Below are 16,198 nucleotides of genomic sequence, written 5' to 3'. Positions count from 1 at the left end.
GCTCTCCCAGAAAGGGGAGCTGGGCAAAGCCTTCTCCTCCCAGTGAGAGGGGAAGGGACGTATACCCACACCAGGAGCTGCGCAGACCCAGAATCTCAGAATCACGGAATAATGAGGTTGGAAGAGACCTCTAAGATCATCGAGTCCAACCTATGTCCTAGCACCTCAACTCAGAATCTAGACTGTAGCACCAAGTGCCATGTCCAGCCTTTTTAAACACATCAAGGGATGGTGATGCCACCACTTTGGTGCAGACCCAGAGCCCCAGAGGCAGTGCAGCCACCTCAGCCTCCCCAGGCTCTGTGCAGGTGACCCAGGTGCCTTGGTGGGATGTGCAAAGGGCATCCTGGTGGCCGTGCAGTGCCACCTTGGAGTGATGCTTCATGCAGGGACACTCATTGCTGCTCCAGCTTTCCCAGGGACTCCACAAATTGCTTCTGCAAGCACAAGTTTACTGCATTATTGTGTCATGTAGCTTTCTTGTTTTTCCCTTCCACCACTCCCCCAACTCCTCCCAAAACAGATGTTGCCATAAACTGATATGTCACTTGATCCTGAACTTTTCTTAATGATTGTGGTGACATTTCTAATATTTCTTAGAGGCAAGTGCAGCAGCTGCCAAATGCAATTGTTTCACTAAGGCAATGAAATACATTTTACCACAAAAACAGTACAGCTGTGATTTCATGATTGTTGCTCCCCTTGTTCCACTGCAGAGCTGAAGAATTGGTCTAGTCAGTTCTAGACACAGTCACAGTTCTAGAATATCTCTGGAAATTCCCCATTCCTAATCCCAGGGTCCTACAAAAGCCATTGCTATCTGCTTTTTGTTATTCATGCTGAACAAATGTCTCACAAATCTGGACAACTCTGCTACACTAACTTGTCAGGAGACATTTTTGCTTTATTTTTTGTCCTGTTTTAAATTCTCCTCCTTGACTGGCCCTTATGCAGACCCCTGATGCTTAACCCAGATGAATTTTGTATGAGGCATATTTGGGCTTTCTTTCTGGTCTAGCTCAGTGAGGGTGAGATCTGCCATTCTGCTTTATCCCATGAGGTTTTTTTTCTTTTTCTTTTTTAACAGATTCATAGGAAAAGGATTCAGATAAGTTTCCAGTTACTTTATATTTTATTTGGGCTTTATTTTCTTTGGTTTTCTGCTGTAGAAGTGAAAAGATATTGAAGTGTCTTGCACAGGCTTTCTGCTATGGACAAAGATCAAGTAAGATGTAACACAGTCCAGAATTTCTTTGACTCTGGTCCCACCCTTTCTTTCCCCGCTTGACATTTATTTAAATGCTGAACTCCAAGCCAAAACTGAATTTCTTTCATTATTCAAAGCACCAGTTGATGGAGTTTATTTTTGCTATAACAGCATAGCTTCCCAGTAACTTTCCTTATGCTTTTGAAAAATTTACATTGTTCATATCAATCACCCCGTGCTTTTAGACAATTGGTTTTGAAAATATTTTTAGTCATCTGTTTTAAAGATCAAAATAACAATTCCATCTCTGCAGAGCACTCATAGATGTTCAGCACTTCTGATTCTGCCATGACCTGCTGCACTGCTCGTGGCTCATTAGGTCATGTTTTGAGGAGCTGCAGATGTTTGGACATGGAGTGTTAATTGGACCGTTATAGTCATTTAGGCCAGCTATGAAACTGTGACCTGGATCCATATCTAAATTCAGATAAGGTTGCATTTCCATCAGAACTACAGTTGCTGAAAGGTATTAAAGTTTTGTGTATTTGGGATTGCTGTTTTCTCCACTGCCAGTCATGACTACAAAGCATTGATGCTCTCCTGCTATAAAATAAATGCAGCTGTAAGCATCATTCCAGTGACCAGAGCGTGGTGTTCAGTAGCCATGTGTTTAATTGTAAATACTAATTAACACAAAAGCATTGCTGGAATTATGTCTGATGCTAGGCCAGCTCCTGGCAGTTGTGCCGTTTAAACCCTTGATACCTTAGCAGTAGGAAAAAAATGGTAAATAAAATTGTTCCAATTGCTAGAAGGGGCCTTTAAAGACTGAGAGACAAGATCTGATTTATGTGGGAAGAAATAATTACAATGAACAAGGATTCCAGTTTTATTTTAGCTTACATACTTGTGAGGCATTTAATGTGTACAACCATCTATTTTTCCAGATTTAATCAGATACTAAAATGTCTGCAGCCAGAAAAGGCCATTGTTTATTACATTGTCTCTGGGGAAAGGAGTGTCTGGTGGAGATTCTCGCTGCATCTGGCTGCTGTTGAGTCATCCAGCTGATGTTATTTGAATTTCCACTACTGAAACAATGAAATGTTTGCTCATAAAAAAGGAGAGAGAGTATGTGGAAACTTTTGTTTTATGACAGTGAGACAAATACCAGTAATCAGAAATTGTTGCAGGAAATGTTGCTTTCTTAGGAAAAAAAAAAAAAAAAAAAAAAAAAAAAAAGAAAAAAGAAGAGACACTGAATTGGATCTTGAATCTTCTAGACTCAATATTTGAAACATAAAGCCCTGAAAATTTATGATTGTATCATTTTACATTCCTCAAACCAGCATTGCCTTTTCCACAAATAGAGACCTTTTCCTGTATTGAATTGTTTTTTTCTATTTCTCAGTGACTCAGAATCCTTGTTTACATCTATATCTATCTAGCTGTCTTGGGACATGAGGTTTCATTTCTGAAAGAGCAGATATGTTTTCTTGCAAATATCACAGTGGAATTTAAGAAGTGATGTTTGCCCATGTCAGCTAGGTAAAAGCAATCAGAAATACCTATACTGCTGTTCAGTGAAGTTAGTGGTAAAAAAATCCCACAGAATACTTCCTCTAAGATATATAATTTGCTTTAATTATGAATTTATGGATGAGAGAAAATTTGGATAAACTCAGACATATAATTTATGCAATAAACAGCTAATCCATAGTAAGTGCAACAGGTCCCAGGAGAGGACACTCTAAAGGATTTCCCATGCTAACAAACTAGCGACGTTATTTTGCCTGTTCAATTTCTTCAATTATTCTGTTTTACTTTTGACAATTCACTTAATCAAGGAAAATTGCCCCTTTTTAATGTTTTTTTAGTGTACTATTCACTGATGAGATTAAACAGAAACTAAGTGTATTAACTGCAGCAGTCAATTTTCAGAATTAAGAGCATTACTGTGTTTGGTTTTGCTCAAAGTTGGGCCAGGCTGCTATTTCTCCTGGATTCTTTGTACTCTGAGGAAGGAACGTGCTATGGCAACTTTTCACCAAAAAAGACTTTGGAGTTACCTCCATCTTCCCACAGAAAAATGCATGAATGTGGGGGCTTTGCCCTTTTCCATGCTGGGCTGGACAGGCTGCAGAGCGCCGACCTCCTCCTTCCCCCTGCAGTGGCTTTGGAACTCCCCCCAGGAGCTGAGCTCTGTGTCCCCTGTGGCATTCATACTGCCAGACTTGATTCAGTTCTTCCTGATTATTCAGATAACTGTTCAGATTATTCAGGCAACCTAAAAAACCCCATACCAGCACTTTGGACTGCTTTCATCCCTTTTTTGAGAGGTCTTAGAGGACTACTCAGAAAAATGGGTCAAATCTCAGAAGACAATTAATGAGTCAGAGTGACCCAGTTCAGAGAAAAGACAAACAGTAATGAGCCCAAAGAAGCCATCCAAAAGAGAGTGTTTGCCTGCACACCATTCCTTACACCAACTATTACACAGACCTTCACTCAGATTAAATATTGAATTGGTGATTAGCACTGTCAGCTCAATTTAAGACATATAAAGAAGTCCATACATCCAAAGTGCTTAGTACATTGGAGGTATGAAAAATTAAAAGGAAAACAAATTATTGCCTGAAAATTAATTCCTACATGATATTAAAGAACAATATCATCAGTAATGTCTTAAGTCTTCTGTTGGTCAGGAAGCAATATTGATTAATTGTTTGGGGTGATGAATATGGGCAGGCAGTGAGGGAGAGGGGTTTCTGCACTGATGCCTGGGAGAAATGAAAAGTAAACCTTTTAAAAGCCACATAGGGCATAATTTTCATTTGAATAATTGCTCCTGAGATTGGCACTCTGGAGAAGCAACTGTTTCATCCTGTTCTCCATGATCTGAATGTGTGTGATCATACATCAGCACCTGTTTCCCAGATAACAGCTGTTTACTAAATGATCCATCTCTTCCTGGAAATACTTTCATTTAAATGATTCATTGGAACATGTTTATTATAAGGAAATGTTTGCGTGAATTTGTACAATTCATTTTGATTCATTGACTTTCATTTGAACTCAGAAGGAAAATAAATTTTGGAATGAGTCATGGAGGAGTTGTTCCATTTTCTGGCCAGCCTTGGCGTGGCCATCAATAATTCACAATCACACTTTGGAACTTCTGGTAAATTCTTCTCACAACAGCACTGCAGGCTGATTCAGGTATCTGCAGCAACAAGGAGGGAGCAGACATGGTGCAGTTAGGTTTGCTCAGGAATGCCACGAGAAGGAGCTGCCAGCAGAGCAGCAGAGTGAGGGACACCCGTCCTGCCCTCAGCTGGGATGTGACAGGTAGCAGAGGTGTATTGGCACATTAATGTGACAGGTAGCAGAGGTGTATTGACACGTTAATGTGACAGGTAGCAGAGGGGTATTGCTGGCAGGATAAGTCCTGGTCACTCTGAGGGGGTGGCTGGGCTGCTGTTGGGACCCAGGACATTCCTCTGGCTGCCCTGGGTGATTTGAGGCCCTGGCAAGGGGCTCAGAGACCTTGGCACGGAGTCAAAAACACCTGTGCCTTTGATTGTAGTCCATGGAAAAAGTTACCAACTTTGTGTGAAGATTTACAAGCCACAAAAGTTTGAGTAGAATGATAGTTAACTTGTCAGAGGGTGAAAAAGCAGAATTTTGGGGTTTTAGAATGGGGGTTCAAGAGGCAAGATGGAGGAATCTGGGCATGTCCTGTCCTTCTTCTCCTTCTTGTCCTCCATCTTCTGCTGGGATGGTGACACTTCTGGATTGGTTCAGAGTAGAGACAGACTGTCTATCATAGGTGATAGGTACTGGAAAATCATGGTAAATAAAGTACACGCAGTTCTTAGTGCAAAAAGTTAACACCACCCCAAGGGCAGTGTTAAGTCGGCTGTGCCACAACCCGACCTGCAGGACAGATCTCAGCAGGTCAGAGGGAGAATGCAATAGATAAGAAAAAATAAACAACCTTGAAAAGCAGAACCGACGAATCTTGACTTCTTCTGTCGTGGGGCTGGGAAAAAAGAAACTCTTTAAGACCTCGGGGTCATCTCAGCAACAGAAACCCGGGAGGCTGCAGTGCCAGAAATGCCCACGGCTGCAGTCCCCTGTTCCGGAGGGGTGCTGTGAGCAGCCAGGGCTCTCAGGCACCGTCCCACGCCTGCGCTGCTCCAGGAGGAGAATGTGATGATCCCTCCCAACTCAGAATATGCTAGGATTCTCTCTCACTTATTCAAACATACCCTTGAATTGTGTCTTTTCAAAATGGGGTCAAATATAGAGAAAGGCACAGAGCAATTTGAGAAAAAGAAACACACACATTTTCTCACAGACTAAATATGACTCGTTTCATTGTTCTGGTAACATCACAGTTCTTGAAACTGAATTGTCAGAATGAGCACCATGTGGGAGATTTAAAGACATTTAGTCACTCTATTGAGTTAGACACCTGAATATCCTAAAAAGTTGACCCTCTCTTCAGAAAAGATCTTTATTAACCTCTAAATGCAACACCAAATTGCCTCTATAACCTCTTCCTCTTTTACTGTTTGCTTTTGCATAATGTAACAGCAGGGCTCTGTGGCTCATGCTGTGCTCTGTTTCTGCCCTGTAGCCAGCCCATATTTGTACAGAGCTGTGGTAAAGCTCTTTCTTTCCCCATGTGAGACAAGATCATTTAAACAGCAGCTGTCTTTCTTGTGGGGGGAAAAGTACTTATAATTTTGAATAACTACCTACTCAGGTCTTTCTTTCCATCCACTGGAAGCTACTAGAATGTATCAAGGAAAAGAGGCTAGGGAAAGTTAATAGCCATTTTGTCCCAAAATTGAGTTTGAAATGTAATGATGTTTAGAAAAAAACCCCCAGTTTATTTTTACTGAAACATTTTGAAACAAACTGCTTGCAAATAAAGGACACTGTTGTTGAGATTCATTTTAAGGAGCCTTTCTAGTCTCTCAAAACTAATGAACTGCTGCCAATAAAGACTCAAATACAGCAACAAAAAGGCATTACATATTCCATATGCTTTTGAAAGTCCACAGAAGCCAGTGGGGAGCTGCTCCCTCCTCCACTGAGCAGTATTTCAGACCTGAAGAGACAGCAGGTTTGAGAAGGGGTCTCTGGTTTTTCCCTAAGTGGGACCAATTTAACACCCCCTCCCTTCCCTTCTTGCCTTACTGAGGCCAGCAGAGCTGACCCTCAGGCAGCTTTGTCCCACTGACGCAGGCTGGAGAGTGATGCACTAATTACTTCTGAGAGATAATTAGTCAGGCTTTAAAGAAGTGTTTTCTGCCCGTTTGCAAGTATCCTTTTGGTGCATTCTGGCTCCCCAACTTCCCCTAGTTCACGTTCAGGTGGCAGCTCTTATCTCCAGTGCAGTTCTGACACGCAGTTGTGCCAAGGTGAATTAAATCAGTGTATTTTCTAATAATGGTGGTTTCAGCTCAGCTGACTGTGTGGGCTGATACAGACAAAAGTAATAACTTCTGTGTGTCACTTACAGCAGCTACCCCATATTTTAGAGGAGTGGGAAATAAATGTTCAAGGTTAGTGTCATGTGATTCCCAGTGTATTTCCTTACAGCACAAGCAGGTGAACAGCAGGTGTATTATGCAGAACAGCTTCCACCAAAATAAAGCCATAATTGAAATGGACGTTGATGTCACTGAACAATTTATCTTCCTTAAAAGGATTTTGCTTTACAAAAGAAGCTAATTTAGTCTGGGAATTAAATTGATGGCCATGTGGGAACATTTGTCTAATTCACTTAGAGTTGTATCATTAGCCATGATTGTTTGATCAATATTTACAAAACAGTGGAATTTACTCAGTTGACAGATGTCAGAGTTCCGCTCCTCATTACTGAAAGTAGATTCTTTGTGGGAAACCTGCAACAACATCTACTTCCTTAGAGACTCAAAATGCTAATATGAAGTTAATAATGGATTTTTGAAACACGATACAGTCTCCTCCAATCCTTTAGGAAGCAGCTAAAAGCAAGAAATGCTCTTCCTAAATACATAATATTAAAATGCACTACAAGCAGAAGGTTTCAGTGGCCTTACAGGACTGGATAAAACCTGGAGGATGCCACACACCCTACATCTAACAGCTGAAGAAAGAGTTCCTTGTATTCTCAGCTTATGTGTGGGTCCTAGCAGAGTGCTTCAGGGAAGAAGATACTGCTGCAATTACACGTGTACTGCTGGGATTTTCTGTTCTTCCATTTTAATTGTGTCATATTATTAGTCTTTTACCAGTTTTACTCTACCTGTGGAAGCTTAATCCCTGACAAATGTATTTTAGACTGGTATGAGAAATTATTCGGGTCAAAAACTTTCCTACATGTTCATACTTCAAAAAAAAAAAAAAACCAGAAAATAAATATATTTTAATCTTCAGAACTTTCAGTAATATCATTAAAACTTTTCTTCAATCCTACCATTTAAATCATCATGTGTTCAGCTTGCATTCCGTGCATTGTGGCTATGACCACTTAAAATGGTTTATCTAAACTCAGCTCAGCATTGTCCTGTTTTGGGGAGACTCTTTCTATCAAGTGTCGAAATTATATCTCCTCCTCCCTTCTCATCCAAATTTCACTTAATCTCTCATTTTAGCACAACTTTTGGAAGTTCTTCGTAAGATTTATCACTATCAACACTTTGGAGTCTGGGTGCTGCAAAGCGATGTGATACATTGTACATTCACAGTGAATCATCATTGCATAATTTGTGAAAATATATAAAGAAATTTGGACTACTTGCTTCTAAAAATGTGTGTATTCATGGTGGAATCTGAGCTGCAAAAGCCGGTGCCTAGGTTTGGGTTTGGATGTGTGAACTGGGAGGAAGGAGCTTCGTTCAGTTCTGTTACAGACAGGAAGGCTCCCTCTGCCCCTCTTGGTAAAAGTCAGCGTTGTTCCACTGCAGACCTTGGAACACAGCTCATTTTGGGCAGGGCTTTCAGGAATACTGTTATCAAACAGTAAATAGAAGAGAGAGGCCTGTTTAAACAACATGAGCTTATTTTTCTGTGAGTGTTGACTTTTCTCATTGCTTTCATATTTTTTAATTATCCTGCCTGTGGCACAGACTATCACTGAATTATCCTGGGTGTAAAATTGGAGAAGTTTATGGAAATTATTCCTGAATTTCCCTGGCTACCTTGTATTTTGTTCTGTGTTGATACTTAAGAGATTTTGATGCCTCCTTTCTCTCTCTTCTCCCTCCTTCACCTTTTTCTTTTAATAATGGATTGTTATCTTGTAAGCTTTTCTGCCTCTTAGCCTGGTTTAAAAGAAATACTCAGTTACCTCCTAATGAGAAGTAACACAGGAGTAGCTTCCTCCATATTCTTTTTCTTCCCTTGCTTGACTTGTCCTCTGCAGTTAAAATGATATATTTTCCACTTGTGCAATTTTATGATCTTCTTAAACCAACATGCACAAATACATAAAACACAAGTAACTTGGGTAGCACTCACTGACATTTAAAACCAGAAGCATGACTACATTAGATAAAATATGTCTTTCTTTTCGCTACATTTTTCATTTTATTGCATTTCTCACATTGTAAATATGTTTTTAAGAGTATATGCTAATCCATTAAGCAAAGATGATGCACTGAGGTGCCCAGCTGTCAGAGGAGGATTAGTGCATGCATGTCTCCTGGAAGAAGTCAGCACACGTCTCAGCATTCACTGACTGATTTACACAAATGGGGAATTGCCACGCATGGGGAATGCCAGCAGCCTGGCCTGTGGCAGGGCTGGGTGAGGTTCCTGGGCTCTCTCTGGGAGAGGAAGGAGAAGGGGAGCCAGGTCTCTGCCTGCCACTGACCCTCCAGGCCCAGCTGTCCCAGGCCTGGAGTGGAAACCACAACTCCTCTCAGGAACCTGCTCCAGTAAGGCCAGGATGGCATCAGGGTGAGTCTGTAATTCCCTTGGGTAAGACGCCAGCCCCAGCTGAAATCCAGTCTTCCATATGTTTTGGGCTAAGCAATTTCTCGAGTTGGCAGTTATGTAAGAGTGCAAATGGCTGGTGCAGTCCCGTATTGAAGTTCAATTCCTTTAAGTCAGTGTAGAATGAAGAATCAACTCTAGCATTTCCAGGTAATGGATTTCCATGCACTTGAATTTGTGTCTTTAATTAAAACTGTCAAATTGGTGCTTTTGAGAAGTGTATTTCCTTGAATTCCTTCAGTTCTCTTTGGTCCTGGCTTGACAGTAGGAAAACAGACACAGACATGGTGATAGATTTGACAGCTGACCTATTAGTCTCCAAGAAAATGATACCATGATGGACCTCCTCTAATAAGAATTCAGAAGATATTAATGTCACTTTCAGTCTAATAAATGCTTGACCTTTATTATGGTCTTACAGAAATGATAGCTGCTCATACTCTTCAATTTTAAATGCATGCTGAAAAATGTTTAAATTTGGAAAGCCCGCTGATTCAAGGCAAGTTCAAGAAATTGCTTCTGACTTCGGGCATTGTAATCAATTTATGAATAACAGGATAAGCTGGTTCATGTTGAAGGTGGCAATCGAAGGAACTAAAAAATCTGTTTCATAAGGCTTTCCCTTCTTTAGGAAGCTCTGTTTTATGATTCTGCAGATTTTCATTGGTGTACTTTCATTTCAGGTTCTGGGAAGAAAGCCAAAAGTTTAATCCCATTTTATAAGCGACTGGGGCCAAATTCTATTCCCAGAAAATTAAATGAGAGTTCTGTGATGGAGTTCAAAAGAATTGGGAATTGACCTCTATCTAATATCTTTCAGAATAATTTATTAAAACTATTTCACATTTTTTGCTATTGCATTACCAATGCAAATTTGTGCATTGGGTTTAAGACTTGGGCAAAGGGGAAAAGCAGCTAAATAATGATTGACATTGCAGTTACTTTATGCTTAATGCATATTACTCCTAAAACCAATGCAATGCACGATTTCGTGACATTACAGAAGTGGCCATATGTGCTAAATAAAAAAAATTGTTTGAAAAATGTAATGCCCTGATCTCAGTAAGCCAACATGTAAGATTAGATCCAAACAAACCATGAAGGATCAGGAGCTGAAACTCACCTTTCTGTAGGAAATGTTGTAGATGGAATGTTTAAAGGCTGGGGCCAGTTTAATATTAAATAGCAATTTCTGTAATGCGTAAGTGATTAATCCTCCACTGTGCATTTCCACCTGGCTTTCTTGTTAAAACTCTCCTTGAACAACTTCTGAAGCTTCACTGTTAGCACTTGTGGCTTCACTGAGCCTCTTGTGATCAAGGATTTCATGCGTTTCCCTTTCTGTCTGTGCAGCTGCTCTATCCCAGCAGCCTTGCCTGTGACACTGCTTGAAAACCTCGTGGTGTTTGTCCTCCGCACCTGGCACACCTTCCAGCTGAAGGGAAGTGTGTGGATTAAGTTAATACACAATCAATATTGTTAAAATTAATGGTTCCTTTAATCAACAGGCAACTCTCATTCCTTTGGACTGGGATTTTCAAAGCTGTTTTGAGGAGTTAATATATTAAATTTCACCAGTGCTTTTAAGATAACGGGACACCCAGCTTCCTTGTGTACATATAATAAATCCTCATTGAATTTTGTCTTGGATTTGTATTCAAGGAAGAGGGAGAAGGAATGTTTTTTTCCAAGCTTTTCTTCATTATTTTGGAGACTTGCCAGCCTAAGTCAATTAAATTGTATTAGGTGCTTTAGCTGTCTCAGTTGTCAGCTAAAGAGAACTATGAGACCACATGCTTTAGGAAGAAAGTAGAGTTTCAATCACAGAATTTTCTATCTAATTGTTTGGAAAGCTTCTGTCAAGAAATACAGGGTTCAGACTTCTCTTGGAAAAAGGATAGACTGTGTGATTTGATGGCATTTACAGACTTATTGTCTACCATGTTTTATTAATATATTTTATAATATTTCAATTTCAGAATCTCATACATTGATGTAAATTCATTCACTTTTGCAGTCAGAATCTGGGGAAAAGCTGACACCAGAGTGAACTGATTTCTGAGAACAGATGAAAATGTGGGATGGCAGTCTCTATCTCTGTTTATCTCTGTTTTTTGACTACAGAGGAACATTAGTTAAATGAAAAAAATCTTCTTCTAATGGCCCTACATCCTTCAAGTACACCAATAACCTTTCTTAGTTTTGGCAGTAATGCTTAGGATGGAAATGGACCCAATTTCGGGGCTTATGGAAGAAATTTTGGTATCTGATTCAATCACTTAATGAAGTTTTTAAAGAGGGAGTTATTACTTGTCTTAACATCCACAGAGAAACTGAAGAATAAAGAGTAGTAGGGCTTTTAAAATAACAATTTACAGGGAAACCAAGGAGCAATTTTTAAAAACTGACACTTTTCTTCACAGTTTTTTTCCCCTGAGCTTGACAATGTTAGTGTACTAATATTGCAGATTTTTGGGTTTTTTTTTAACACAAGCAATGTCATTTCATGACTATAGTTAGTTAAACACTCTCAATGGTCTTGGACAAAGTTTCTGAGTTTTTGAAATTTGTGTTATTTTGTTGTTTATTCCCCATAGAAGACAGTGATGTTATTGTTTGGTTTTCTGTGATTTGAGGCACCAGCTGTGTATAAAGCACAGATGCTACCCTCAGTCCAGGATTCATGCTAATGATTATGTTCCTTAAATCAGCTTGTGCTGATTTATGGCAGTGCCACATATCACTTAAGTAAGTCCACACCGTCCTGTGTTAATTTAATTTACTGCTTCACTGTCCACTTCTGCAGTGTTTCCTGCATCCTTCCTCACTTTAAATGGTTGATTGGGAAGCTTTTAATTTCTAGTAGGAATAGAAATATGTTCTGAAAATTTAGATTCAAGGAGGCTTCTCTGTTCAAGGATAGGATTTCTGGTGAAAACCAGAGAGATCTGTGCCAAATGGATAGAAATTAGAGGATGATGCAGAAAGGCTCTATTTGAGGAAAGCAGTTTGAGTCAGAGACAGCCTAACCTCAAACCCTGAGCACTCATTTCTCAGGCTGGGTCTTCCTTCTGTCTATCCTTTCATCTACACAGTCACAAAACCCTTTGAAAGACGTTGACTTTGCTGCAATGTGCAAAACAGACCTTTTCCAACCCCTCGTTTGTGCGAGTGAGCCCGTGCCAATTAAGTGGCTGATGGCAGTAATGAGGCAGTCAATGCAGGCTGGGCTGAGCCCTGCTGAGGGCACAGAGCCTGCTGAGGGCACAGAGCATGCCCAGGGCACAGAGCCTGCCGGGGGCACAGAGCCTGCCCAGGGCACAGAGCCTGCAGACGTTGACTTTGCTGCAATGTGCAAAACAGACCTTTTCCAACCCCTCGTTTGTGCGAGTGAGCCCGTGCCAATTAAGTGGCTGATGGCAGTAATGAGGCAGTCAGTGCAGGCTGGGCTGAGCCCTGCAGAGGGCACAGAGCCCTGCAGAGGGCACAGAGCCTGCCCAGGGCACAGAGCATGCCCAGGGCACAGAGCCTGCCGGGGGCACAGAGCCTGCCCAGGGCACAGAGCCCTGAGTGTGCCCGTGCTCGGGCTGGAGCACAGCGCCCACGCCGCGCCACGCTGCCGCGGCACTAACGGGACTCTCTCCTCAGTCACAATTAATTGCTTTGCTCTAGCACAGTCTTAGGCACATCAAATAATTGAAGATAACAGTTTTGACCTGTTCCAACCTTGGCAAAAGGTTTTGGAAGAGTTGAAAAATACCGTGGAGGTGGGGGACTGAGTTTTGAGAAAGTTTTTTGTCTATTTTGATTCATCTCCATGTAACCATAAAAAGCACCTGTTCACACTCTCAAATAGTTCTGTGTGAGTTACAACTGTCCCAGAGTTGTACATTTCATTTCTGTCACTATTCCAAGTGTGTTTATTAAAGCTGGGCTGAAGAGGATCCAGACAGAGCTGGGGTTTGACTCCTCCATGGGAAAACTCCTCTATCAAGTTGGAATAAGCAGTCAAATACCACAGACATAATTTTTTCAAAACCAGGTTTCAGCAATATCTGATTTTCTTAGTGCAGAATGAAATATTTAGATTGCTGCAAAATAAACTATGTTTCAAATTATATTTCAAATTTCATACATTTTAATTTTTAAAGCATACCTGTCGTAACTCAATAATAAGTATAGACAGAAATTTAAGTAGGTTTGATTTAAACATTTCTGCAATTTCCATGTTCTCCACAAAGAGAACTGAATCATACCTCCCCCCCCCCTTTTTTTTTTTTTTTTTTTTTTTTTTGGGGGAAAACAGTTTTTTTTCGAAGGGTCGTTTAAATTCCACAAAGAAAGAGACTTATAACACCCCCCCCCCCCCTTTTTTTTTTTTTTTTTTTTTTTGAGGGTACAGCAGTTTCTTGTCAAGGTGCTGCTTAAATCTGTAGTGTTTTGCTGTCTCTGCATGACAGTTGGTGACCATTAATGATTGATTCTTAACATACTGTTTATCAATTTGAATTTCTGAATATACTGTGCTGTAGCAAAAAGCTCTAAGCTTCTCATTATAGCTCAGTATATATTGTCAGCATAAACAATCTTCAAAATTGTCTTAGAAGTGAGAAATTATTTGTCCTTCATTGCTTAAATTATTTTACTTGGACTGCTGAATGTCCTCTGCCTTGATAACATTTTTTTAGATGAAAAATGGTTATATTTCCTTAGGAATACTTGGAATGAAACAGTTAATGTGACATACTGTGTCATTGATTACAAACTGTGGGTGACACTTCACAGAGGAATTGCTTTGTCCTTCCATTTTCAAGAGCATATCCACACTCCTGTGTCTGTTCATCTGTTTGTCTATATATCGATATATTTAGAGAGACAACTTCTAAAAAGCTATTTAATTTAACATCAGTAAAAAGCAAACCAGAATGGAATTTTGATGTGATACTAAGTGTAGTGTATGAAACCCAGGTTGTGTAAAGTGCAGATGAATTTTTCCAGAGCACTGGCAGCTTTCATCTTCCCTCGTGAACATGAATGCAAAAGCACAATCTCCCTTAGCCATGCCGCAGTCTGGAGACTGATTGACATCCATCAATATTGCTCAGTACCTGAACAGCAGGAGGCTGCTTTTTCCAGCAGAACATGACAGCTGAGTGCTCTTGTCTGATAGAGCCCCGTGTGCCAGCGGGCTCGGGAGGGAGCGGACACCAAACGCTCTGCTGATTGTGTGCTCAGCTCTGCAAGGGAGAAGGTCACCCGGCCCTAATCAGAGATGGAAAACTCAGTTTGCCTGCTGTTTGACAGTTCCTTCCCATTAAGCACGAGCCTGCAGGATCACAGTGGGCAGAGGTGCACCCTGCCTTGGCAGCCAGGGATGAGGCAGCAGCACTGAGCTAAGTCCGAGCTGGCACCCAGCCACTGGCCACCCTGAGCCCACAGGGGAGGGATACCCCCTTTCATTTCCCATTTAATTTCCCATTTCATTTCCCATTTCACTTCCCATTTCATTTCCCATTTCAGCTGGGACTGAGCTGACACCCAGCCACTGGCCATCCTGAGCCCACAAGGGAGGGACGCTCCATTTCATCTGCCATTTCATCATCTCCCATTTCATTTCCTGAGGTCAGCTGGAATCCTGCCTGTGCTGCTCCACTGAGGGTCCTTTGAGTGTTTTCCCTTGGGGAAGCTGCTGAGCAGCACCAAGGAACAGCAGCCACAGTCAGCTGAAGGCCCAAGAGTCCTTTTGGGGATTGGGATCTCCATATTCTGAGGTCAATCAGGTCCTGCAGATGTTGTTATGGTGATCCCAGCTAACACACAAATGGATGAGCACAAGGATAGAAAAGGCAGGGCTAATTGTATATTTGTTGTGGATGGAGATTTGATATAGATCAGTTGGAAAGTGAATGCAAAGTAACACAAAGATTCTCTGCTAAATTTGCCAGCAACATAAAATGCTCTGTGACTTTCGTGTGAATGCCAGTTGTCTTTTTAGTCTCAAAATTACTTTCATGGCTTTGTTTAGTACCTCAGTTCTTGGCAGGAAAAAAAAATCTGAATATTTATATATTGAGTGAGAGGAAATGACCCTTACAAGTGACATAACTTCAACACAACTGTAAAGATTATAAATAATAATGTGAATTAGTTTGTCTTTGATCATCTAAAAGACTTGTGTGATTTTAGCACTACTCTGTGGTATGAAACTTCTCTGTGAATTTAGTTTGGTAGCCAGGATCATCTGTAGAAGAAAACTGGATATATTAAAATATGCCAGAGTAGGGTACAGTCAGATGTGTAAATGATATATCTGAACCATAGTGAGCTCCAAGTGCTTGTTCATTTAACCGGTAAAATTGCGTTCACACTAGAAAGATTTCACAGCTTTAATTATGTTTTTGGATTAATTAAGGCAGTAAAGCTTTCCAATGTAGATGAGCTCTTGCTCATCTAATTTCTTTGCTTCCAGCATACAGTCTATCAGGTTTGCAGTGCAATTTAGACACCCTTATTTTGTCATTCTGCAGAGAGCTTGGTGTGCTCCAGCAGCTTCACCTGGTCTGAGTTAACTTTGGCCTTGCCATGTTCCCCTCGTGACTGCAGGCTCACTGTGACTCCTGCAGCACATTTCCTCAGCTCTCTGGCTTCCAGGCATGGGGGGTTTTATTGGCAAATTTGGTACAGCACAATCAGCATTACACTTGGAATGGTCTGGTTTGTGCCCTGGTTGTGGCCCCTGTGTCTCTGCTAGCACACAGGTGCTGCCAGCCCCTCCTGCTGCAGCCGCATTTGAGTTTTGGCCACTCCAGCAATTCCAGAGGCAGAGACTGCGTGGAGGCTCCTGACACGTGGGGCCAGTGCTGTCAGCATGCTCATCATGGCTCTGACCCTTTCAGTCTTTTCCCTGCCTCTTTTGGCTCAAGTATGGAGGTTTTGAAAGGGATAACGAGGGTCAGAGGGGTAGGTGAGAGATGAGAGTGCAGGGCAGAAATGCACACC

Source organism: Pyrgilauda ruficollis, unplaced genomic scaffold (assembly GCF_017590135.1).
Source record: "Pyrgilauda ruficollis isolate IOZ18807 unplaced genomic scaffold, ASM1759013v1 scaffold9, whole genome shotgun sequence".
Taxonomy (NCBI): domain Eukaryota; kingdom Metazoa; phylum Chordata; class Aves; order Passeriformes; family Passeridae; genus Pyrgilauda; species Pyrgilauda ruficollis.
The sequence above is the reverse complement of the archived record's forward strand: the minus strand, read 5'-3'. Positions refer to the sequence as shown.